General features: G+C 40.5%; 1 protein-coding gene across 4 annotated transcripts in view; it reads left to right on the top strand.

The window, feature by feature from the left end:
* Positions 1 to 27,948, top strand: part of GABRB2 (gamma-aminobutyric acid type A receptor subunit beta2) — a 286,336-nt gene that overhangs the window by 219,754 nt on the left and 38,634 nt on the right. The gene's annotated exons all lie outside the window — the stretch shown is intronic.

Raw genomic sequence — 27,948 nt, 5'->3', positions numbered from 1 at the left:
AATAGTGCAACAAATACATATTATGAACAAGTTCTTTAAAAATGTGTTATAAGAAAAACAGCAGAGCTTAATCCCTGTATTCCACACTTCCAGTTCATTTGACTAAGTTTATTTTAATTGTGTTTGAAGTTTTGTTCCATGTATGTAACTTGGAAAAAAAAACATGCAAGGAATGAATGTGGATAAGTTATCATCTGTTTAGCATTTAGTAATTTTAAACAAATTATATGTTCTCCTATTAGTTTTGTAGCTAAGACACCTTCCATTCTCCCAGCTTGTGTTAATGGTGCTGATATTAAAGGAGTTTTAATAAGTAGGGTTTGTATTAGGTAAAGAGGCTAGAAGAGTAAGAAATATAATTGCTATATTCACAGTGTTGCGGGGTACACAGAGCATTTACATTATTTACATTATTCTATACTATATAAAAAGCTGTTTATCCCAAACTCTAAGAGCCACGGACTAATGGTTCTTTTGTAAAATAACATTAGTAAAACCTAATCATAAAAATACATAATCTCAAAAGAAATGACTCAAGCATTACCTGGATAAACAAAACATAACCATGGCAGCAACCTAAATATAACATTTCACCACCAGAAATCTGCTCTTAGCTCCTACTCCTCAGCCTTGACCACTTCCCAAAGGGCCAGAAATATTTGAGGATTTAAACTACCCTAGATCCAGGGGAGAAAAGCAATGTTTACAGTGCAGAAACTTAATTGAAATGACCCTACTTTCTTACATCCATTTTCCACAGGTAATGTTTTTCTGGGCTGATGATTTTTATAGGCAAATAATGTAACCTGATTCAATACAGGAAAAAGTAGGACATAGCAATCAAAATGCAAGCAGCTAGTATATGATGTAGGTAAGTACTGCATTGTGAATAAAAGGTGGAATGTTGCAAGAGAATCTGAGCAGAAGAGAATAGAGAGGAAATAAGGGGAGTATTTAGACACGTTTAAGTGGCTGTGGCCCTTCCCTGAAAATGTTGCTATATAGTTTTTCTGTGATGTAGAATACAAATTCAGTCTTAATCAATTCCAATTCTTTCATCAATGATGCTGTATAAATATATGCTTTGGAATAAAAAAAATGTTATTTTAATTGCTGAATTTCATATTAATTAATGCATTTTTAATAGAATATATGTGTTTCAGAGTGATGAATAAGGTGCAGTGCATATGTCTTTCAGTGTAAAGATACCATGTTTTAACTTATGTATTTGAGGCTGATACCCATTTGATACCCATTTATGTAATGTTGAAATATTGTTACTAGTTTCTTTTTAATGAACATTTGAATGTCGATATCCTGCTTTTCCAGCCCAGGAGGCAATCTTATGTAACATGTATTTGCATATTGACATACTTTATGATACTAGAACTTGAAGAAAACAAAAGTTAACAAAAACAGTTAAAATCCACTGGCAGAATAAAGCTCTTTAAAAGGTTACCATCACCAAGACTTGATGGTGACTACCTCAGTAAATAGGCACAATCTTTAGCCATATGTGCCAAAAATTATTTTATGGGTGAGCGGTGAGTGGCAGTAGTGTATTATAATTTTTTGTCACTGTAAGGAAGGAGAACTTGGTGCTGTCTGAATTTTGAAAATGATGGGGCCTGGGGGAGAAAGGGGTAGGGTGGGGTTGGGGTCTGGCCCTGATCTAGCAAGATAAAAACCAGGAAGTGAGGGAGAATGTTGAGCAAAAGAAATCTTAATTTTAAAACAGGCATTGGCAATTATTTTAAATATATTGTTCTGTTTTCAGAGTCTTGAAATAAAAAAATAGTAAAATTTTGTAAAGTTCAAATAGACCTTTTACTCATTCCTATCCTTCTTTACCTGTTTGTCTTGTGGGAGAACAAGAGAGGGTGGATTGTTGTTGCAGCAGTGAGAATCTAGGAACTTTACAAAAGACAAGGGGCTTTTTGCAATAATTTTATTGTATCAACTGTTTAGTTGAGGAAGATGTTTGGTAGGCTTCCAGGCACAGGTCATTGGGAAGCTTTCAATGACCTGTCATTGAAGGAGAAGACTGTCATGAGAGTATAGAACATGGATGGGATAAAGGCCATAAGGATGAGAGTTACTGACTGGTTGGTTGTTTCTCCAGATAACTATGCTAAGCAGTGGCAGGAGGGGTTTTTTTGCCCAAGGAGCCCCAGGCCTGCTGTCAGAACTCAACTTTAAGTAAGGCCAACTCAAAGTACTGGCAGCAGGAATTTCCTCTAACAGGTTCCTCTCCTTGGTTACTGAAAGCTTTCAGTGATTCTTTTGCTTCTAAGAAACAAAGATTTTTTGGTTTGGTTTGCCTTGCTTTTTGTTTGGTCTTTTTGTTTGCTTGTTTGTTTGGTGATATCTTTTCTTGGAGCAACTGTATAAATGAAAGCAATGTTTGACAGGCATGTGGGCACACGGCACGCTGCTTCAGGTCACGTGAAGGCAGCGGGAACCTGATTACTTCTCAAAATTTGAAAGGATTTCTGGAAGTTTATAAGTTCATGGTAGCTTTGAAGAAATTGTGTAGCAAGGAGACCAAGTTATCTAATTAATATAGCCATAATCTACTGTGTACACATAGTAGTGTACAAATATAGCCATAATCTACTGTGTACACATAGTAGTGTACAAATAGTTCCCCATAGCAAGGGTACTAGGATTTCTCTTTGAAAATATTATTAGATGACAGAAATTATCCAGACAAAGCCTGCATTAATAAAATAGTGCAAACACATACCAGTGACAGAGCAGTGACCATCAATCATCAGATATTACAATCTGCTGTGAGAGCTTCGATTTATCAAATTTCCAGATTTCAGAATAAGAAAAGCTTGTTTTCTTCATGTCTGTGGCTGCCTTCACCACTGCCATGTGTTTCTGGAGATATTCATAGTTTTTTTCTGAGCAGATCAGTTAAAAATTCACTGGGAAATTTGCTTCTATATCTTCACTACCAGCCTTAGCCACTGTCTTCAGGACTGCTCTTGAACTTGTTCCTGTGCATAGTAATTTTCTTCTTCACTGGTAGAAGGGCCTACTCCCTTCTTCCAGGTGCTTCATCTGCCCCCTTACTCTGTCCCTTACTTACACCAGATACTATACCCCTTCTCCACAGTGAGAGCCACGCAAACTTGTCATACAACTTACTTAAAAGGAGTATTTGTTATAACATGCCTACTAGTAAAAAATTAATGTTAAGAAACTCCTAGTTAAGGTTCCAAAACTATTCTTCATTCTTATCCAAATGTGGCTTCTTTCTTTAATACCTGATGTGTATTTAAAGCATTAAGTCTTTGCAATGATGTTTTAAGGCATTCTTGTCTGAGACTACACAAGAGGAACATTCCTCTTTTCCCCGTAATCAAATGCGTACTTTAAAGATGTGACTTCTTTGACATTGTAATACCCTAAATACTGCAGGTAAGGACAAAGTAATCTTCCATAACTTTGCCTCATGCATAATTGCAAGTGAACATATCTTAATGAATAAATATTTTCCTAAATTGAACAAACAGCACGAATACCAGTCAGCAGGGCTTTCTTCTACAAATTATGTTTTTCTCCTTGCAGCTTTGGATTTTTAATATAGCTGTGGAATAATTAAGGAAAGTGAAGTATGAATGCAGTTTTGCTACTAATATATTAAGGTTGACAGATGTTCATTTTTTCTTTGATTTTTTTTTTAAATATACATCAGGGTTAGACCCATAGGCTATTGATGGGTTACGGGGAACCTAGATGACAACAGCCAGTGTGTTTCATATACAAAAGAGGTATTGCCCGTGCATTCTCAGTGAGTCACAAGATTGGAAACTCTTCTTTAGCTCACTTCTATCTTAAAATTCCTTTCATTTGTAGCATTTTTTCAAGTAGAGAATTAGGTTGCAGGAAATTATGTGGTATATATACTTTAATAAAATAACAAAAAAAAAAAGAATGGGTATATGTAACTTGGAAATAAGAAGAATTGAGGGATACCCCTCAATTCTCAACAGACAATATTATTTATATTAATTAAGTGATTTTCATAGGTGTGGTGTTGTTTACACACCTCCTAGTTTTATACCTCTGATCTCACCATATATTTCTAATACAGTCCATTTCCAGGGATATTACTGACAGGAATTATGGGCTATTAAAGATTTGGAAGGTTAGAAATGGATTGGATCTAGTTTATACTCTAGTCCTTTTAAAGAACAAGTGTTCTATGAATGTGAAAGTATAGTTTAGGAAGAGGTATCCAGGTCGTAGCCATATTGGTCTAGAGGAAAAAGTAATTGGGGCTCATAGTAGAGGTGATAGCTTTTATTACCCCAACGAGATTTTTGCAAAAAAAAATATTGACTTGCAAGCTTGGAGAAAAGATCCAATGCCTGATGAAGGGTGTGTGTGTCTGAACGCTTGCATTAAAGATTTTTTTGGCAAAAATCTTAATGGTCTAACAAAATACATCACCTCTACTATGAGCCCCTATTAGTTTAGGGAGATGTTTTAACCTTCCTCATAACAAAGAAGGTTAAGAAATATTGAAAATGGTAATTTTCATTTACTTTAGTTCTGACTTTTGAGTAATACTGATGTCCTGGATGAATTGGTTGGTTGGTCAGGAGCTGATAGCCCCTGTGAAGTTCCAGGTGTCATCTTTCCTTATCTTGATAGTGGGACATTCAGTGTGTCTGTTTCTCTTTATCTTTTACATTTATATCTCTACTCTGTAGCTTGCATTTAGATTGGAGCACAAGTGATGATCTCAGCAGGAGATTGCTACTGTAGATTACCAAAATGGATAGTTTTAATTAATAATTTTGAATACATTTCACAGATTGTCTGTGGTGAGAAGCAGTTTGTTTTTTGTTGTTGGTTTATTTTGTTTGTTTCTTCCCAAACCTTATTTCTTCTGACTATAGTAAAACAAATATTGGGGGGCAGGGCGGGGGGGGGGGGTTGAGTGTCATGGCAAGGCTTATGATGATGAAAAAACTTTTTGTTTTTACACATTTGTGGGTTTCTTTGGCCTCTGTGTGAAAAACTGTTACAGATAAGATGAAGTGGTAATATATCTTCATGTTTTGCAGGGCCATTAGCAGTCTGTAGGAATAAGATATATTTGTATTTTTATATTGGGCATTGCTGTGGAAAAAAGAACAGATTGGCTGTTGTGTGAGCCTATATTTAAATAATTTGAGATACAAAAGCAAACTTGATTCAACTGTTGATAAAATAGAGACTCTATATTCTTTACCGTTACATCTGACCACCAACAAGCTTCCAGTCAGAGTGTAGCTAAACTCCTGAATGGGTAATAAACTGTTTAATCTCAGCTGACTCTGAGCCAAAACCAAGACCACCCAAACCTCAGTCATCAAACTCCAGTGTACTGATGATGCAGTAGTGTGTGTTCACTCAGAAGCAGACCTTCAGGCAATTGTCAAGATCTTTACAGAGCCATACAAGGAAATGGGACTGACGTTTAACATTCAGAAGACTAACATTCTCCATCAACAAACTCTTAATGAGCAGTCCTCTGCTCCAGTGATTCAGATTCATGGTGAGACTATGGAGAACACTGTGTATTTCCCGTACCTCAAAAGCCATCTCTCACGGAAGGTTGGCATTCAATGAAGAAATCCCAAATCACCTCAAATAGATAAGTGCACTGTGTATCAGTGATCGATGGGGGCGGAGCTCTTGAGAAGCACGGGATGCTCAAAAAGTACCTGAGAATGAGCGGCCGGTGGGGGAAGAGTGGAATGCCAGCCGGGAGACACTGCCTGCAGAGCCGGGAATCACAAGTCCTGAGTACAGGAAGGCAGAGCAGAGCGTCTCCTGGAGCGTTCTGGCAGACTGGACAAGGAGCACAAGCCTAAGAGACCCAGGGATGCCAGGGAGTGACATCACAGTCCTACCAGGGAATCCAGCTATGGTGGCTGGGGACGGCGGCAGGGAGCTGCTAACCCTCTCAGGCAGCTCAGTGGGGAGGAAGGCACAGCCTGGCATGGGAACCATGAGCCACACTGGCTCAGGAAGAACAGGAGACCAACTACAGGTCAGCGGGGACCAGGAGGTGATCACGCTGGGAAGACAGATCACTGTGGGGCATGCAGTGGCTGCCCACCTCCACAACTACTAGGAGGGAAGGGATGGGAAAGTTCCATTTCTTCTCCCCTTCTCCCTCCTGAGTGACCAAGCAGGCACTGGGAGACCGGATCCCAGGGTCCATCAGTAGAGGCTGGACATTTTCTGCTGAATGCATTTTTAGTTCCAGTTAGCTCTAAGCTGGGGCAGGTTTGGAGGCCCAGGCTGGCCCAAAGTTGAGGAACCGGCCATGGGGAAGATTCTGCTGGCCGAGAAGACCCAACCTGTTTTGAGGCGGCTGGTCTGGATGAGAAGAGATCATCCAAGAGAAGACCTGAAAAGTGCAGCATTTGCCCAGGCCATGGATGTGGTACGGGTGGGTGTGAGAGGGGAAGAAGAAGTTTCCCCGAGTGTGGCCTGGACCCTGATCAGTGCCTCTTGTTACTTACTCCAGGAACAGAGACAGGCATCAGCTGGAGAGAGACCCGAACACCAACACAAAAGCAGGCTCAGCAGTTTCACAACTTCTTGATCCTGTGTATCAGTGAGACCTGGGGGTGTGGTTCCCGAGCAGTGCAGGCTGCTCAAAAGGCAGCTGGGAATCCAGCTGAGCCAGTGCCAGAGAGGGAGGAGCAGAACGCCAGCTGGGAGATGTCAACTGCAGAGCTGGGAGGCTCCAGCCCCAGCTGCCACAAGAAGGAGCTGGGCACCTGCTGGACCCAGGCAGGTGAGAGAGAGGACAGCTGTTGGGGCCAGTGAGTTCAAGGGAGCTCCACTGAGAGGCATCAGCTAAAAGGGATGCTGCCAGGAAGCAGAGGGGCTCCTACCAGGAGCTCAGATGCTGGGGCTGGGGATGGCTTCTTGGGCTCACAGGCATCCCCAGACAGCCATACATTGGGAAGAGCACAGGGAATTGCAAGCCCCCAGGAGTGGGGAGTAGATGGCACTGGCTGGAGGGACCAGAGTGACAGGACCACAGGTCAGCTGGGCCCCAGGGAGGTGACACCAGAAGAGCTGGCAAGGGCTGGACACAGGGTGGTTGCCGATATGCACGGCTAGTAAGATAAATGGAACAGACAAGTCTTTCCCAAGGAACTGAAGGCCCAGAGAGAGGGAATCTTGGGATCCTGCCATCAGAAGCCAGTCATTTTCAGTTGAGTTCTTCAGTTACAGTTTGACCCCGGACAGGGAGGGGAAGCTGACCTAGAGATGAGGGAAGGACCCCTAAAGACTGACAGCCAGGAAGACCCGACCCTATCAAGCTGGGCAGTGCGGGAAAACCTGCGGGGAGCAGCATCTACACAGGCTGAGGGTGTGGTAAGGGTGGGGTAAAGGGGAGGTTTGGAGCCCTATGAAGACACTCACAGGGTCGAGACCCCTCCAGGTCCCCTGACAGGGAACTGCCTCCCCAACAACAACACTGAAGACGTGGCAGGAGAGAAAAGGGGCAGTGCCCAGACCATGTGGGGGCCCTGGAATAGAGTTTCACCCTGGCATCGCTGAGGGGTAGGGCACCGATGAAGAGGTCCCCAAAGCTGTACATCTACCAGCAACAGTGGGGTAAAGGGGAGGTTTGGAGCCCCACGAAGAAAGATCAGGGTCAAGACCTCTTTGCTTTGGGGCCACCTGAAGGGAACTGTCTCCCCAGTAAAGAATATCGAAGACATGGCAGGTGAGTAGGAGCAGCACCCTCACCATCTAGGTGGCACCAGAGCCTGTTCTCACCCTGACATTGCTTGGGAGCAAGGCACCTATCAAGAAGGGGCCAAAGCCCTACAACACCTACAAGCAACATTTAACATCCTCTGACAAACAAACACCACAAGCGTCGAGCCAATGATCATTCAGCATCAACTTCACTGGGCCAACCACATCTTCTGGCTCCAGACTCCCAAAGCAAGTTTTATTCTCTCAACTCTCTCAAGGCATACACTGAAGAGGAGGTCAGAAAAAGCAGTTCAAGGATGTCTTTAAGACCAACTTGAAAAAAAATATAACCTTGACATCAACTTGTGGGAGGCTCATCCAGGACTTCCTCAAATGGAGGAAGCATTTGCTGCAACAATCTCAGTACTTTGAAACCTTTTGCCAACAACATGAGATGGAAAAGTGGGAGTGGCAGAAACAGTGTGTCATGGACCAAATCAAGATGCTGGAGCCACCCATCCCACTTGGAAACACGTGCCCAAGTTGCAACAGAGTCTGTTAATCCCACAGATAAGGCAGTCATGGAAGACAATCATTCTTGACTGCAAGGGATTGCAAAAAAGCTTAAAACAGACACACAGCTTACTCAATTAGATCACAAAGTGTGATGGACCATTGGTTTCATTGTTATATTTCTGTATTAACTGTGACTGTGTCCATGTTATAATATTGTGGGATTCTGTTTACCTCTTTAGTTTGTGCACAGAGGATGAACAGTAGTGCCAGGGCTGGCTACTAATGAGATGGACCTTTAGCATCAACAGTCTTGCATGGCTTTGTTGACATATCAACAATGGTAAAATGCCTAGCACACAGGTGGGGGCCAGAGGAGATTAACATGACCATGGGAGAGAAGTTTGGAAAAAGCAGCCTGGCAGCCTGGCCAGGGAAATCAAAGGCTTGACATATGTGGAACAGCTTTGGGAAGCTGGAAAGACTGGAAAGAGAACAGCTGAGTATTTTAAGGGATGCTCAGGGGTATGTGGGTTGGATTGGGGACAGAGGACTGCCTAACCCCTTTGGAAGGGGACTGGCCTTTGCCTCAGTAAATACCTTTACTGGAAAGACTGTCTGCTGGAACTGAAGGTTGCACTGGGTCATGCCAGCAGGAGGCAAAGCCTCTCAAGAATGGAATGGGACACTAAGGCCACAAAGAACAAGGGGGGTGAGAGACCGAAAGGCCAAGGTCTCAGACTCAGAAAGCCTGGGCTCCCTACTTCCTCTAGAAGCCAAGCCTAGGGGCTTTAGGGGACTCTCTCAGCAACCAGACAAGGTCACAGCAGTCCCAAGCAAGCCCCCTTTGGGATGGCACTCAGTGACATCACGTTGGGAACTTTTTGTGCATATAAACAAGAATGAATGTTGCAAGTTACCAGAGAAAAGAAAAATAAGACTCCATATGTTATCCTCTGATTTAAGCTCTTCTAAGCTATCCATAGGGACCATTTACTCATCAGAAAGGTATTTCAAGATGTGAGAGTACAGTAGTATTAGTAATGATTCCAAGAGATCAAGATCAACCTGTGGGGATAAAGTATATATTTTCTGAATTAAGAAATCTGTCTTCTGACTTGCATATAAAACTGAATAATTAAATAATTTAAATATATTCAAATTTAAAGCATTGAAAATAGTGAATGTGTGTTTTTTCAGTATGCCTATATAGTCAATTTTCAAATGCAATTTAAGAAAGGACTAAAGTGTCTTGAACTCATAACTACATCAGTGAAGAGATAGAAGTGTTATAAAAGGATGTTTTCCAGCTGCCTGAAATGTTAGACTATTTACTAGTGTGGCAAATGCTTTTAAGTCTCAGCTGAGTTCACCTTAGCAATGAAAAGCAAATAGCTTAAATACTTACTAATAAATTATGAGAAAAAAATCATTTTCTAAATGAGACTGTAAGAGGTTACCCAGTTGAATTTTTTAGCCAGTTTCAAAAATCCCAGTGTATTCAAGCACAGCAAATTCTCTGCATTCTGGTGTAGCTGAAAGTCAGATCAGTTTCTTGGTCTGTGCAAATGAGCTGAAACATATATATTTCTAGTCTTGAAGACTGTAAGTGTCTGAGGCAGCTGTCAGTCTACAAATTGGAATGCAAAAGGGAAATACGACTGACTTAAATCCTAGGGTTTCAGAAAACCAGGAGCAGGTATCTCAAAATAAAGACTGACCAAAGATGCTTTCTCTCTGAGAAGAAAGGAGCATGAAATACATAAAATACTAATGCACCTTGTTGGACTGAATATAAGCAGGGAGATTTTAAAATTCTAGGAAGGTATTCACCTGGATGAACAACTAACAGAATATTTGATTAGCTCAGGCAAAGCTACACACACAAGCTGAATTTTAATTCAGAACTCTTTGTGGAAGTTTGCTATGTTTAAGGCCCATCTAGATTTTCCAGCTCTTAGTATAGAAAACCAGTGGTTCTTAAATGGTTTCAGAAAATGCAAGTGACAGTGGTTTTAAATACAATACTAAAGAATAAGATGTTAGGGTTACAGCAGTGACAGATATCCTGGAAATCCAGGCAGGTAGGTAAGTAGGTCTCATGGTCATAAGTCAGTCAAATAGTGTCAATAGTTATCACCACTGCAAGCTATTCTGTTTTACTGACCGGGAAAAATGCTATCGGCATGGGTTAATGTCTAGCAAAGACTGCTGACTTTTAAAGGTGGCTACTCCAATTTCTCTCTTTTATATTTCTGACTTTTGAGCATCATCATCATCTTCTAGGAAAATTCTGCAACTCAGTTTACTCAGAGGAAGATTAGTTATATTGGAGAAGCTAAGCATTCACTCCTGACCTGAAGCTAGAGACTATACAGTACAGCTCAAAACATGAACGACGCATGCCCCGGAGCCTGGGTGGGGGCATGGCAACTGGCCAAAGGCAGTGGTGGCAGCAGGGCCCTGGCAGTAGTTAGAGGGGAGCTCCCACTGGTGGCCACAGTGTGGTGTCAGTGGCAGGGGTGGGGAGGTGACAAGTGCCAACCGGTGGTTGGCAACTACCTGCAGACACTGCCAGCAGTGTTGGCAGCAGCAGCGGCGATCAAGGATCACCTGAAGATGCCACTGGCAGTATCAGTGGCAAGGGCAGGTTGGGATGGCAAGTGACAACCACCCGCAGGCACCACCAGCAGCACTGGCAGCGCTTCTGTTGGGGTTCACCACCAATCTCAGGCGTTGCACATGCACCTGCATGCACCCCCTGTGCATCACCAATGGCTCAAAAGGGAGTCAGCTCTAAACCTCTTTTTTAGTCCTGATTTCAAAAGTCTGTTTGCTGCTAGACCAGGCCCTTAGCCACATTGATAGCACAGAAGCTATGTTGGATCTTCCAATGATCCCAAAGGGTTGTTATATGTAGAGAGAGGTCACTAACATGCAGCCTTCAGCATGTGGGGGTAAAGAGTGATAAGGACCAGCTGTGTTTCAGTCTAGAAAAGTAGCTGTTGACATGTTGTGGGAAAAAAAACAACTACACTAGAGATTCCTAATCCACCGTTTCATCAGGATACTTTCACTAGGTTTTTGAAAATCAGCTACTATGAAATAGATAGTTAATGCACTATTTAAGGCTAAAAAGTCTTTAGCATATAGCATGTCTTTGTAACTTGTCTGACACTTTTCTCAGTTTCTTTCCTTAGAAGTGTCTTAAGAATCTGAATTTAGTTTTTAAGGGGCTTTGCAGAAAACTAATTGTAAATACTCCTAAGTGCAGGTGACTTTTACTGATATTATTAGACAAAGGAGTGACAGGGAACTTCATTGGGTTGCACCAAGGACCACCTATTTCATAAGAGTTACCAAGCTTATTCCAAATAAAAATCAGGCCTGGTATGCTCACATGAAAGTTAAACTCAGTTTTGCTAACTATGTGAAAATTTTACTTTGAGTCCTCGAAGCAATGTAGTTGTTCCACATGTCTATCAAAATGTCTTTTTAATAAATATTCACTGTCCTAGGGATATTATGCTGTTATATCCCTCCTCATAGTAAGAGCCACTTATGTAACACCATCAAGATAAAGTTGTTTTGAGAAGGTTGCCAACTTAATCTGAAAATCAATTGAGTTTCACTGTAGTTTGGAAATTGTACACCCTTCTTTGTGTCTTAATCCTTAGAGCCTGAGGGGAGAGAGGTTTGGCTTTGTTTAAGTTAAATGCAAAAAGAATGTTAATGTTCTAGGTAGAAAGATCAAATATTTTAGGGAAAACTCTATTTCTTAGGATACCAGAAAGGACAGCAGTCATTCAAAACATCTATTTGATGCTAGGTGAGTTAGAGGGCTAACAAATTGACTTTATTAAACATATTGAAGTCAGTAGGATAAGGTGATTTGGCTTTGCTGTACTTAAAGAACCCAGTCACCTCAAAACAAAATCTTTAGTAACTTCTTTATGCCTGAGTGTTTCAAAATTGCTGGTAGGAGTGATGAGAAAAGCTGTGTGGAGAGCAGAAGTTGTTCCACAGTGTATTTCAAAATTTGGCTTCATTCAGAATTGGATCATAAATTTAAAAAATGTAATCTCTTTAAAGAAAAATTCCGGGAAACATATTTTGGGTAATGGAAATATTTAGTGTTCAATGTGACTTCTTTAGTTGGATTTTGTACTTCTTTATAAGAAGAAAAATAAATTAACAAATAAAATTCAGAAATTCAAAAATAAGGAATTGAAATGAAAATGTACCTAAGACCAAGAGAATCAAAATGTTGATATAGTGAAATAGATTAATATAGATTATTAGATTATTATATATTGATCAGATTATTATTATATTGAATAGATTTTTATTATATATTGAAATAGATTATTATACCATATTGAAATATTGATATATTGAAATAGATTATTCCATCACAATTGAAGCTTCTCTCGGGTTGTCTTCTAAAATACAGTTACAATAATATAAACTCTCCCTGGCAAGCTCTTTCCCCCTTTTTTGACTTTTGACAGAAATTCTGATCTTGATTAGAATATGATTCTTTCAAGCCATGTGTGTTAGGGCTGTGTGAAACTTCCGGTGTTGATTAGATTTGGAGGAGATTTGGCCCAATTCGGTGGCTGAACCTCTGAATTTTAATTGAATCAGGAAACCAATAAAAAGGTCTGAATCAATTTGAAGCTCTCTAAATCAGCTCAGAAAAGATTCAGAAAGCTTCAGAGATTCAGGCAGTCCCCACTCGCTGCTGCAAGGAGCTGAACCTGGACTTGGGGGGACCCCCACCAGGCTCCATTCCATGCCTGCTTCCCCATCCCCCTTGAGTGCCCCCTGACTCCTACCCACTCTCCCAGCCCCCCGCCCCATGGCTGCCCAACCCAGCCCCAGCTGCTGACTCTTACAAAAAAAAAAACAACAACAACAACAATAACCCACTCACTGACTCCTGCCAGGGAGGGGTACAATCCCTACTTCCCCCCACTACCCTATGCTGTGTGGGGGGCTCTGCCATGAGCCTTCATCCCCCACCCGCTCTCCCAGCCCCTCCCCCATAGCTGCCCCACTTGGCTCCAGCTCCTGGTTCTTTAAAAAAAAAAAAAGCCCCTACTCACCAGCTGCTGCAGTGGCCATTGGGAGCTGAGGTCAGGTGGGGCAGCCATGTGGGGGGGATGCTGATAGAGCAGGTGGGGTCAGGAAGCTCATGGCAGAGGCCCCCCACACAGTGTGGGTTAGTGAGAGACAGCAGGGATTGTCCCTATGCCTGACATCAGCCAGTGACTGGGGGCTGCTTCTTTTTTAAGAGTGGGGAGTTGGGGCCGGGCAGGGCAGCCGTTGACTGGGTTGGGAGAGTGGGTAGGGGATGGATCCTGTCTGATCAGAGAGCAGCCAAATCTTTGAATGAGATTTAACCGAATCGATTCGGGACAGTGATTCAAATCACTGAATCAAATTACTGTCCCTTGAATTGGCTGAATCTGAACTGAATACTAGCCACTTGGCACAGGCCTCACGAATGTGACCATTAGGACTGGCAAAAATGTTGGGATTTATCTAGCCATATGACTCTTTAGTAGTAGAAGTGGTATAGCATTTATGAGCTATAGGCCCCTGGAACATATTTCTATCAACCAACAGGTAATGTAGCTTGTTTTAAACTATCATGCCATATGACCTGCTTCATATTCACAGGGTCGGCTATCCAGAGGAGAAAAAAAGGCCCTGGGAACTTGGTCTCCTAGCACTTCCCAGCAAGGGGAGCTGGAGAAATGCTGGCAGGAACAGTCGGCCCTTCCCCCACACTTTTACTTGTGATGCTAATAAGTGAGCTTCGAGCTCCCCTTGGGTGAAAGAGCTGCCTCCCTGACCTTTGCACAGAGCAAGGGAAACCTATGTGAGGGAAACCTGTGTGAAGGGTTGGAGGGGATGACACAAGTGGCTTTTTTGTATGTGCTTTTCCTCTTTTCCCATCTTTTCTTCTTAGCAGTTTTCCAAACAAATTTCATCCCTCCGTCTCAGATTACTATATAAGTAAAGCATGTAATGTTGAGTGTCTTTTTACGCAGGGAAGAGGTGCTAATGGCTCCTTGAAAAAAGCTTTGAAAGCTGATTAGGGAAAAGGAGGAGGGGGATGAGTCATTATATCTCCTGCTGAGGCACTCTGGGGCACTACAGTTCAGTGTGAATCACAGAAGAGAGTCCCCTTGCAGGAAGGTAGGGAGAGAGTATGCAGTTTGCTGGGGGGTGTTGTAGGACTTGGCCAAATATCACCCTGTTGTTACACACTTTCAAACTAAAGTACAATACAAACAAGCTACCAATATATTTTTAATTTCACTAGTAACATCTTTGTGGCTGGATAGCCAATGTGTAGCTTGTTATTGGGTGATTAACATGTGGTATGTTACCATTTACTTCTTCATTATCTCCTTCATTTCACTTCTTTTGTAACATGCTGGAGTAAATGCCAGAGTCCTTAATCATAGATGAGGAGCCCTTTCTGTTAGGCACTATATAAACATGAACAAAAAATTGTCCTCAACCCCAAAGGCCTTATAGCCTGAGCTATATAAACTGAAACAAAGGTATCATTCTTTAGCCCTGCTAGGTCCAGTTTTCTAAACTGAGGACTGAAGGGGTGCTACTTCTCTTGTGCTCTTGCTGATGCTTCCTGCAAGGGCCCAGGCAGCATGATAAAGGAAGCTACACAGTCTGAAAGCAAGAGGAGAAAATACTAGAACTAAAGAATGATACCTTTTTTTCCAGCTTATACAGCTCAGGCTATAAGGCCTTTGTGGTTGAGGACAATTTTTTGTTCTATGTTTATATAGTGTAACTAGCAGTATTTAACTGTTAAAGCCTAAGAAGTCTAAGCATGTGTGAAGAACACAAAAGAACTTACTATTTGACCGTACATATGAGTGGATTTTTATGGGGATTGCAAAAAAGTCCTTTCTTCTGCTATTTTAAGTCTTTTCTCCATGCCATAGGAGAACTTGGGCTCTTCAAAAGGAAGGTTACCAAGATTTTTAAAAATAGGTAGAACAACCTCACTCTTGCTTGGAGCAGGGATGTGGGTTTGGCAGTGCTGAGAGCAGGGGCTATGTCCTGCTGCCACTTGCCCCCTTCTGCCTGGAGTGATCTGTACCCACATCCTGCCCCTTCCTCCCCAGCTGGGCAAGCGGCAGCAGAGCATAGCCCCCACTCTAAGCAGTGCTGAACCTGCATCCTGCACCTCCCCCATCCCTCTCCCTGAGTAACATACCTTCCCCACCCCCACTGGGCAACTTATCCCAGTCCCAATCCCTCCCTCTGCCACACCCCTTCCCTCCCTCCCCCCCCAACCCCAACAGACTTACCAGCTGTGTCAGCTGCCTGTTCAGTCTGTGGCCAAATCTCTAAAGCGGTGCAAAATCTTTTGGATGTGATTCGGCTGAATCGAATCAGGACAGTGATTCAAATCTCAAAATCAGCTGAATCCAAATCCAAAGTGAATACTTGCCACTTCGCACAGGCCTAATATATATAATTTGCACCCAGAAGATTGTACGGGGGTGTTGTTTAGGACCAAAAGCCTATTGAAATAAGAAAAATTATTTAAGGAATATAGCTATCTAAACACATATACCATATGTTTTAGTTGAGTATTACACGTGAATAATAAATATTTCAAGTAAACAGTTCATGAATATCCTACAGTATATGTGTCTGTTTTTTCATTTCCAACCTGATGATGATCTTTAAATAGCTGGGTAAAGTGCTTTACTCAAAGGTACTGATGCAAAGCAGAGATTGTTATTATTGCAGTTACTGTTCTGTGCTCATGATTTTCAGGTGCAAATTAAACAAGTACATAGCTCCCATGTTTGACCATGTAACTAAAGATATGCATGACCTCATGGATAGATTTGTAGTGCTAAGGATCCACAGAGCATTGCAGCATACAGATTTGGGATCCAACCTTGCAAGCTCCCTTATTGTAAGTGTGAATTGTCTGTGCAGAGTCCCCTTGACTTCACTGAATTTGGCATGCATGAGCACCTTGCAGGATAAAGAAGCATCTTGGATAGAAAATCAGGTTGCTTTTAACTGTGAAAACTATGAGACATTCTTTAAGCCAGTGGTGTCACACGTATTGCTGACTGGCCAGATCCATTGGCCTGTTGGACATTTGGCAAGCCGGGGCATTTGGGGGAGTTCGGGCTGGTGGGGATGGGGCCTGACATGGAATCCAGGGCACTATTGGACGTGGCCCTTGGCAGCAAGGAGCAAGCAAGAGATGTTCTGACACAGGCCACCTTACCATGCAGCCACTTGGGTCTGCAATGACTTGCCCACCACCATTTGTCCTACAACTTGGCCTGATGCCATTGTGCCACTGGCACTGGCACTGGCACTTGTACTGCCTCCACTGTAGGAATGAAGTGGCTGCTTGCCCCAGTACCGCCATCTCCACTGCTACCGTCACTGTTTGCCTTTTGGATGTAAGATTTATCCATTGAACAGTCAAAGCTGGTACAGTTTCCTTATATTCCACAATTTATTTGAATATGTTCTCTTTTGATAGCAAGATAAATGAAAATTTTTCATAATTAAGTTTAGTATTCTATTTTTACAAGTGAAACACCAGTGTGCTTCATGTGTAATGTTTGAGATTTTAATAAGAAGTCAACCACCCATAAGGAGTCAAGCAAGTACTCTCTATGCAGAGAAAGTCATTCATTAAAGGGAAGTGAACAGCATTAGAAATGTGTTTCCCCTTTCTGTACAATTTATGCTATGGTAAAGGATCACAAGTGTCAAGTTCTTGAATCAGACTTTTTATACCGTAGTACGCACTTAAATACCACATTTACTCAAATACAAGATGAGTTCCCTACCCCTGACCCCAATGACCATGAGGAATAAATCTCCTCATCTTATACTTGTGTGGTAACATGCATCAGTTCCTGATGAACTAAGTGTATAGGTATAGTTTGCAAATTGCTATAGCCATGTTCAATTTCAAAGTTATTGTTTTCAAATTTGCTCTTCGTGTCTGCGTTCTGAGGGAGAGCAGGACATTTCCATATATTTATATTTTATATTTATAAATATAATATTTTTATGTTTGTATCTGTATTGCATAATTATATATCTAGATCTAGATATATAACTAGATATAAATAACGAGATAGATATAAAATATCTATATTTATAAGTATGGAATATTTATACATTTCCATATATAGACTCTAATTACTGGGGCTTGTCTTATAACCAGTGTCATCCTCTATTCGAATAAATACAGTAAGTGTATTTCAGGTTAGAATTATAGAAAAATAATTTTAAATAGACAAAAATCTACTTATTCACTCTGTGAAAAAGATACAAAGATATTTTAGGTCTCACCTCCCTGCTTCTGACACCTGAATTTCTTGAGCAGCCCAAAAACAAAATCAGAAGACAATAATCTCCCAAAATATTTCAGTAAAAGCAGAATATAATCACATTCCAGGCTAAATGCTTTTACTACAATATGTAACTTCCACAGAAGCTTCTGGGTTTATGACATACTAACTACATATACTCAGGTGGGTATGAAGAGGAAGTTGAACTGTATGTAATGTAGTAGCTCACCAGGACTTGAAAAAGAATCAGTGCTAAGAGGGATCTCAATGAATGGGCATTGCCATATGTTTTATTCGAATAGGTTGCATCTTACTATCGTTCCCATCAGCATGTTTGCCCAATGTGGGCCATGTGTTTCATAGTTATAATCAGTGTTGGCTGCATTTAATCAACTTCATAACTGGTTTCCATTGCTGAGCACATGCTGCTTTTGGCAGCAGTTTAATGACAGACAATGTATTTTGTGAGATTTTCTTGTATACATATATAAGATGAGGGGCATTTTTTCCCCATGCCAACTGAAGGGGGGAACCTTGTCTTGTATTCAAGCAAGTAATGCACATGTTTTTAACAATTATCATATTTTTTCTGTAATAAAAATAAATAATTGTATTTATTTTAGTTGCTTCTTCATTGAGAATAAAGGCTGGGCGGGGGGGCGGTATGGTGAATATTATTTCCTTCCAAAACCTAACTCTTAGGTATCTGTTTTCACTATGCTAAAGAAGCCTTAGGGGACAGGACTGGCCATTCAGCAGCAGCTGTGGCTCTACCTTGGGGCTCCAAGGGTAAGGGCATAGAAAAAAAACTGGTTGTAATCTACCCCAGTCATCATCCACACTTTTAGAATTTACCAATTTGAGGGACTATTTATTTCAGCTCAGAGGAGGAATAACCCGTGGATGACACAAGAGCCCAGTAGTTCTGTGGTTGAGAAGTTCTCAGTGCAGGGTCCTGTTGTGTTATTGTTTATACTGAAGTGGGTCTTGTTTCTAAGCAGCAGGAGGGATCAACAGGCATATTCCCTTTAGTTCCTTTAGTTTGTGATATTTTAATTATTAGGGGTTTTTTTCTGAAATGCATTACAGTTTATTGCCCCTTTCCTGTGAAGTCCTTAGTAATGGGTGAAGCCTAGCAAGCTCTTTTAGTGTCTGGGTCAGAGGTGTGTGGGCGGGGGGGGGGGGTGGTATGATGCTGACCACCAAGTGGGTGGGGGAAGAGGAAAGGGTGAGAGAGGGGAGGAGCCTTAGCTGCTGGGGCTTTCCTCACTTGGACAGCAGCAGTTGCTACTGCTGCTGCAGCAGCAATGAGGCTTGGGCTGCTGCCACTGAGACAGGTCTGTGGGGGCACAGCTTCTGGGGGTGCAGAGCTGTGCTTCCCAGGGCAAAGCCTCCCAGGATAGTGGGCATCATTGCACCCCTTCCCCTTCCCCCTCCCCCTCCCCCATATATACTGCTTAACATAGGACTGGGGATGCCTCTGCCATGACAAAGTCGCCTGAAGGGAGGGGCCATACTGGCTTAAAGCAGTTCTTCCCTCCTCCCCCAGTTCTGATACTGAGTTATGGTGAGCGGTCTGTCCAAGTCAATGTATATGTTAGGACTGTTTCACTCCTCTCAGGGCTGGGCTCCGTATTTACTGCTGATGTTTGGCATGCAACAAAACTGAGAAACAGGGCTTCTAAATGTGAATTATATCATTGCCATCACAGCATATAAATGATTTAAGGGGAAAAGTAATATATATATTTTTCTGTATGGTAGTAACGCACTTTCACAGTCTAACCTACAAGAAAATAAAAACTGAAATCAAATAGACAGGACCTGCTCTTAGCAGGGGTTTTGTACTAAATGAATTTGAGGCATTAGACTTGGGGCACTGACTGCTTTGCAGAACTGATAAGATTCTGCGAATCTAGAATACTGATCTGTTATTCATTCATCTGATCTTTTCTTTGCCATATGCCATTAGCTGATTCTTTCTAGACTGTTAATTACACCTTAAAGTTAGCTAGACATTAAATCATTTGAACTAGTAAACGGAGATATCTTCAGACCTAAATACCCATTGATATTGTATTTTACATGAACAGATAGATTAGGATTTGTACCTAGTACCTGTAAAACATCCACAAAAGGCAAGAATGTGTCCACTCATTTTACTAGCTTATGTTTTTCATATAATAGGCTTAGGTTCAGTTACCTGTAGTTATTCCAGCAATATACAATGTAATTCATTTGCAGTTCCTCTGTAATATTTCTCTTCTCCTCCTCTTCCACCTAAAGAAATGAATGGAGTGATAAATTCTACCTGGAAGGTGAAAAATATTTTAAAGGGAGTCTGAATACCTGTAAACATCTCCTCAAACTATTTCTACTGTTGATGTGGACTAGAAAAAATTAACTCACGGTCTGTTTTTGAGTGTTGTCTAAGGCTTATTCTCTAGTGTCTCAAACAATAGGGAAGGTCTACTCAGCTTTTCCATAGCAACTGAGATATGCATGTGTCAGAATCTTTTACTTACTTTTTGGACAATATTTTTACAAGAATTCAGGCCAGTTCAAGGGTCCTTAAATGAAGTAGTTAGATTTTCAAAATTGCTGAACACTAAGAAGTTCACAGTGAGAACATCCAGAGTGCTTCACTGACCTTCTTCTTCTCATGGGGCTAAAATGATAAACTTAGAACACTTCATAAAGTCACAGAAGAAAAATCCAACAGATTTTTGTATCAGAGACTCATGTTTAAATATCTATTAGGCATAGATGCATAAAAGTACTAATTACCAGTTGTGTTTCATAAACAAAAATGATATTCATTTTCCTTACTAAAACAACATGTTCTTAGCATGTATTTTAAATATGTTCTTAATAAAATTTCTGTTATTATAAACAGCATATGAAAGAGGGGAATGAAAGTAGAAGCCCAGGAAATCACCTATCTGTTAATGTCTGAAGTACAACGATTAAGCCTGACCTCAGAACATGATCTTTATTCATTTTACAGTAATCCTCTTAATCCGGATGATATCTCAGAAACCTAAACTTAATAACTAAATTAAATAAGAGTTAACATGAAATTAGGTAGCCACAGAAGTTATTTTCTGTAAAATAATAGTAAACCATAGAACAAATCATGGGTAATGCTTCTTCGTGACCCCTCAAAGGATACTGTTTTACTTTTACATTATGTTATAACTGCCTTTCTTTACTAATCTATTCTGTCATATTTATTTATTCCTACATTTTTAGTTCTTACCATTGAAAACATTAAATTAAGCTCTAGAGAGCTGACTGATAAAAAAAAAATAAAAAAAAAAAAGAATGATGATAGACAGGAAAAGATTATCTCATTAAAGTGTTCACCTTTCTCACAAATGAAAAAGGAAAGGGTACCAGAATGACCCAGTCTTTTTTCAGATATACAAAATCTTCAAAGTATCATTGGTGAAATACCTTATAGGTTCTGAAATAATGATCAGAAAACCAAATACACTGAATAAGGGATTTGTGTTCAGAATAAATATACAGAGAACCATCTATTCATTCAAGTATGCAGAAAGAAAAACACTACAAGAGATTTAGCTTGCACATCCCCTAAGTGTACTATTAATTAATTAATTCTATACCATCACACCTTATTCTGATGAGAAAAGGGTTTTTTTCTGTATTGGGAGGAAGCAGGTTTCCTAGCCACACTAAGAATTCTGTATGAAGTAAAAACTGCTTGGCAGAAGGCAGGACAGTGTAGCACCTTATGGACTACTTTAGAGAGGCATAAGTTTTTGTAGGCTACAGCTTGCTTCATCAGGTGCTATGAATGAGCTTGCATAGAGCAGAAGTACTAAATTGAAAGGCATATGGTCATTTAAATGGTCAGCTGATCTATTGAGAGAGAGAGAGATCATTTGGGCAATGTTTTATCAATATATTTACAATTTTAAAGCAATTCGGAAGCCTACCATTGCCTCTATCATCATAATAAAATTAATTCTAAATAACTATATGCTTTGGTGTTTGCTTTTGGTTTTTTATCAAAGAAAAATCAGAGTTCCCCCGACCCCTTCGTTAACCAGGATATGGGGACAACTGTCCCTGCAGCCATAGCTCCCACCAGCCGGTGCCATCCTGTCTGACAGCTGGGCACAAATTATATACAGCAAGAGCTGTGTTATTCCGCACCTTACAAACCGGCATGATCTATTAACGGGCATGCTGGCTTGTAAGGTAAAAGCGAAACCTGAAGTGCCCACCATGGCACTTCTGGTTTTGCCGAGGCCTCACGGCCCAGGGTAGAGCAGCTGTGCTGCCAAGCCCCCATGACCTGGGGCATAGCAGCCTGTGTGGGGCCCCACTCCCTGTCCCTCAGCACTGACACAGAGGGAACGTGGCAGGAGGGGCAGTGGCTCATCAGACATGGCAGGAAAAGCAGTGGCCTGAACAGAGAAAGACGCCGGTTTGGGTAACCAGAATATTTGGTTATCCGGCATCCCCCATTCCCAGTGGGTGCCGGATAACAAAGCTTTTGTTCTGTGTGTGAGTGTGTGTATGTGTGTGTGTATCATTTCATTTTAGTCATGGTATTTAAAAAAGTGAACTTAGGATTTTTTTTTATCAGAAAAATTGCTATTTTTAAACAGAGAACACCAGGATTCCTACTAGTGAGGCAAAGGGCAGGACCCAGGCAGAGGAGCCTGACCTCCTGGCCATTTGGAGCTAGGAGGACATGCTTTGACAGTTCAAAGTGGGCCACCACAGTGAGCATGTATTTCAGGCAGTAGCTGCCCAGACAATAGCTGCAGGGTGAGAGCACACATGGCAGCAGTGCCTCACAAAGGCCAACTGTGCAATCACAGCCTGATGGCAGCTGGCCCAGAGGTGCAGATGGCTCTGGTGCAGTGCCCATGCCACAGTCCAGGCAGCCATGCAGTCCCTGTCCAAGTCTGGCACATGTGCAGACATGGTCCTGCAGTCCAAGGGGGTGGATACTGTTGCAGGTGGCAGCAGCCCTTGCTACCAGACTGCTGCAATGGGTAGAGGTTGCAGGGTCCACTCTAGATCAGGGCTGCTGCAGCAGTCCAGCTTGCCCAGGGGGCTAGTGTCCCGATATGTCAACTGCTCTGGCCTCAGAAGCTCCTGAGAGTGAGTATCTCTGAGCTGCTCCTCAGGGCAGCTTTTTATGCTGGCTTCAGCTCCCCCAGCTGCAGATCTGGGAGGAGCTGAGCAAGGTTAGTCTCCCCCAAGTGGCACAACTTACCCCAGGCCAAAATGCCATATTCAGGCATGTGCGCTGAGACACAAACCTCCGTCACAAATTTTTGCCTCTGCTATCTGAGTTACTGCAAGCACACATGCCTGCATGTTTGGAGATGCATGCCCCAAAAAGGCACTAAAGGCAGGTGATGTTATTTATGACATCCAGGGAAACTGCTTTTTGTTATCCAGTACCCCACTTTTTTCATTATTTTTCTCCCCCTGCTAGGCCACAGCTACTTCATTTGGGGGTTGTTTGTTATGGAGTGCCTGGATTATATTAGGAAAGTCTTCCTTCCTGCTGGTAATATGGGGAAATGAAAGCACATTTTGTTATTGGGATCAGTTGGCAGATAACTGTTGAAGGAGCAGACCCCCCCTGCCCCAACCAAGCAAATTAGGTAAAGTAAAATTAATACAAAAACAGGCAGCTACTGAAGGGCCAAAGAGCTAACCCTATCAGGGCAGTGTTTACACCTAATGACTATAAAAAACAGAAAGGTAATATGGAACTAAAATTAGAGTGTCAAAACAGGAGGCTGATATGCACTTTTACCATGAGTAAGAATGTGGGTTAATGAATACAAAAGAAGAAATCCTTTCCAGGGGTTATCAAGGCGCACATTCCATGTAAATTACAGCGAGCGCATTCCTTCAGAAAGGACAGGAGTTTCAATTACAGAACCAAACCTTGAAAAGAAAAGGCAAAATTTGCTTTACCCCCGCATTTGTTAAACATGCTCAGCACTTAAAAGTTATTCAGGCTATCTCTGTAGGGAAGAAACTCTCAAAGTAGTATATTTTCTTTCATAGTGTTACCTTTAGATATCTCTAGGCTTCAGAGAAATAGAACAAGGTTAATTGAAGAAATGAGACATAGGGAGACTGTCACATAATTAGGCAGTTTCCAGAGAAGCATAATTAAGCAGCAAAATACAGTATTTCCCCCAGAGAACAAAAGAATTCCAGTCTCCTAGATAAGCATGTAATTTTTTGTTTTGTTTTCTGTTTTTCTGGTTTTGGTTTTCTTCCCCAAACAATTAATATTGTAAAACATTATCAAAATAATTCCAGTCTAAACTAGGAAATTTTTATTTAATCCAGAACACATTGCTATCTATGGGAGAACATCTTTCTTCATTCTAAAAATATGTTGTTTAATTAAGTACAACACACTTTTGATTAATCCTCTGAAACTCTAAAATCCACCATGTTACTTTTTATTTAAGCACTTATCTATAATACGCTGATCAAAAATCAGATTTGTCACTGGTCATTATGGTATTCAGTACACTTAAAGAACATTAATGTGACCTATTTTGCAATAACCCTTGTTGTTTATTGGATACAATGGATCAGGCTTCTATTAGCAGACAGAAAGACCTTGGCTTTTTCTTAGACTTAAATTATTTTAAACAGCATCCAGAATCTACCATGTTTGTAAGTATCAAAAAAAAAACCCCTTCCATGATGTTCCTGATCTATAAAAATCCATTATAGGCGATAGTCATTAGACAAATTTTGCTACTTTTAAGTCTCTTCATAGCATTATCTTTATTCAGTGGTCTTCATAGCATTATCTTTATTCAGTGTTTTAGGCTGCAGGCCAGAGTGACCCAGTTTGGGTCAGAGGAGGGCAGGAAGACAGGCTCTAGTACCAAGCCACCACCACCAATTTCCCCACAGCAGCACAGTGAAAGTGCCTGTGGTCAAGGAGAACTTCTGTTTCCCTACAGATGCATGAAGAGATCGCCTTTTCCTTGCAGAGGCATGGGGAAAGCTGCTGCTGCTGCCACTTTCCCCCACAGTGTCACAGAAAAGCAGCTGCTGCCAAATCCCCCTACTGCCAAACGTTGCTGAAGCCCCACGTCTGCAGGCTGAATCAAATGGCTATAGGTTTCCAACCCCTGGTCTAGCTCATATGCAAGGAAAAAGAAGATATGTATGAGTATAGATCCTATTCCGTTTGTTACACATGTAAGTGGCACTTGGGTGTCTAGGTATAGAAGTGCAACTTTGTTCCAACTCACTTGAGTCCCTGAGAAACCATTAACATGTCTACTTTTACAATGCAGCTTCATAAGGATGGATAAGTTAAAAAGGATAATTAAAAAAACCCAAAAAACGGTGGCAAGGAAATGAAATAGAACCCCTTTGGGAATAGAATCTTCTGTAAGCGAATAACGCGATGTAAAGAACTTGCTCCTCCTTTGCCAACCTACTGGTGTTAAGCGATAAAGGTTTGTTAGTAAACCGAAGAGAGAAAGTATCTTCTGTAATGAAAGATCTTCATTCTGGGTTCTGTCCTTGAATAGAAGCAAGTGTCAATTATGATAGTTTGGGGTGTCTTGAGAGAACATCGTACCACTGCCTCTGCTTATAAATGGATGCTTCTACCTGGTAAAGCCCAGTGGGAAAGTATTTATTCTTTTGCTTAGGGAGGTGTCAATCAAAGATACTTTTGACAAATATGAAATTTAGAAAAAAACCAGAAGTTCAGAAATATGTACATAAATTCTCCTCCATGTTCTAACAAATCATATTCTCAGTGCAGTTACCTTAGAAGAAGCATATGTTCAGCCTCTACCAAAAAGCCATTTCATGATGTTGACAATTTAACTCATAAAACCAGAACTTCTGTGAATATCTGGATGACTCTGAAATCCTTATACTCTTCTTTGGTCCTTTTGGTTGCTCCTTATTTCTTTAACAATGAAAACACTGAGGTATCCCCAGTGTTTCACTTAACCAGTTTCAAACTGTGGTAAGTATTTTACTGCCCAGTGCATACCTGCCTAATAGCTTGGCCAACATCTTGTTAGGACCTTTGTTAAAAGTCTTTGAAATTGCACAAAAGTATGAACAAGTTTTATACTATCTGCTGTTTAATAGATTAGCAGATCGTGGTTTCTTTGATGGCATCTAGGTTCATCTCTGTTTTATATTTTTATTTCTAATAATAATTTCAAGAAGTTTATCTGGTACTAAAGTAAAGCTTAGGACCTCTAATCTCCCAAATCATCCCAGTTTCTCTGAAATACACATCAATTACACACACACACATCAATTACACACACACACACACACACACACACTATTTACTGCAATTCCATTGTCCAGTATGCTTGGTTTTAATGAGAAATTAGATAAGTTTGTTAGCAACTTAGATATCTCATTCTTAGAATTCTGCAATAGTCTTGGATAAATATGACCAGATCATGCTTATTTATTGTTATTTATTTATGTATACACGTACTAGATGTTCACCAGTGCTCAACTGATTTAGTCACTGAAATTAATTAGGGCAATTTGCACATGTATTCAGTGCCTAGTAGTTCCTCCTGTTCACAGTAGTAATTTCAGGATGTTGATCATTCAAAAACCTAGCTTCTTCTTTTAAGGGCCTAAATCAGAGTCTCTGTGGTCAGCAGTCTTGTGGAAATATGATCCATTATTAAAAAAAAAAATCTCAGCAGAAACAAACATTTTTTAGCATGTATATGCATTTATTTCATGTATCATAGCTGTCACTTAAAAACAGTAACAGTTACTAATTGTTACCATTCTCTTTGTAAGTTATTTCATGTTCTATGAGCAGGACAACGATCTTTTGGTGTCCAAATACTCTTTTTAAAGCTTGTTTGTTTGAATAAGTACTAAGAAACAAAGGGATATACTTTTTTTTAGCATCTAAGAACTCTTAAAAATAAATGAGGAGAAGTTCTCTATTAGAAAATGAATTTTGGTAAAAAAAAACAGTTTTAGATGCATGTCTATTGGTGACATTTTAAATTAGTAAAAGTCAAATTTACTTAGTTTGAATTTCCTTCATTTTGATTATATTGACGTGTTTAACTTTTACTTGTATTTGGATAAGTTCAGTAGTATGTTCATGTATAGTGATCACACAATAAAATAACATTATGTATTGTGTTGTATTATAATCATGCATCATAGAAAAAATATTAAGCATTATTGAAGGAAGATATTTTCATGATTTAGAATTGAATTTTTTCAGAATTGGCTTCCTCCAAGGAATTTCAACATGCCATTTTAATTCTGAATGAAAGTAAGTTTTTAAATGTTGCAGTTTCCCACAGAAAGGAAACCTGCTTTTCAAACCAATTCTAAATCTGAGAAATGTGGTTTAAACATTGATTGTTTCATGTGCTTATGTCTCTCTACCCAAGACCTGTACTGCTGACATATTGCTTTAAAACAATGTAAGTAGAATGCTTCTCTTCCCCCCACCCCTCCCCCGGAGGTCTTCAAATTACAAGTCACTATGTGTGGAGTTTTCCAAAAGGATTAATACAAAAGTACTTTAACGTAATGAATTAGCTCAGTTACATGAATATTTTGAATAAAATATAAGAGATCAGTTTAAAACATGTTAGAATGGATTCTTTCCTTACTTAGCCAACTTTGGAGAACCTCCAAAAACTACAACAAAGTTTTAATTGTTGGCATGTAATTCATCAAAATTTTGGCTTGGCAGGTTAGTCCTGCAAAGGTGATTAGTTGTGGGGGTTTATCACCTCATAGGGAAGACTCAGCACTTCATTAGGTGGAGGGCAAAGCAAAAGGAAAATGTTCCATTTATATCAGAGGAAACTTCCAATATTTTTTGGTTTTGTTTTTGCCATTCTGAAATTTCCTTTCCTCAGTAACTTACTTTGACTTCCAATTTGCCCCATTAAAAACAAAAAATGAGTAATCACTTCAAGTCAAAGTTAACAGAATGAAATCATAAAGGGAAAGGTAGAAGTATGAGAATAGTTTAAAAACTGATTTTTTGTTGAGCAGTCCACCCTAATTTTCTTAGGGATTCCTGAATTCTTGTCTTCATGAATTGATGATACACTGAACATTTCCCTTTCTTTCATAACATTTTAACTGCCATTATTTTACAGTTGGCGGATCAAAAATTACAGTGTGTGAAGACCATTCTTTACTTTTGAGCAGCCATGAAGTATGCAATGTTGGGTTTTTTTGCCTTGCTATAGGCTTCCATTATCTTTGAAATCAAGTAATGTTTAAGCAGTATAGAAGGTATTTTTGTGACTTT

This window comes from Crocodylus siamensis, chromosome 10 (assembly GCF_052110815.1).
Source record: "Crocodylus siamensis isolate JL-2025a chromosome 10, ASM5211081v1, whole genome shotgun sequence".
NCBI classification, from domain to species: domain Eukaryota; kingdom Metazoa; phylum Chordata; order Crocodylia; family Crocodylidae; genus Crocodylus; species Crocodylus siamensis.
The sequence above is the reverse complement of the archived record's forward strand: the minus strand, read 5'-3'. Positions and strand labels throughout refer to the sequence as shown.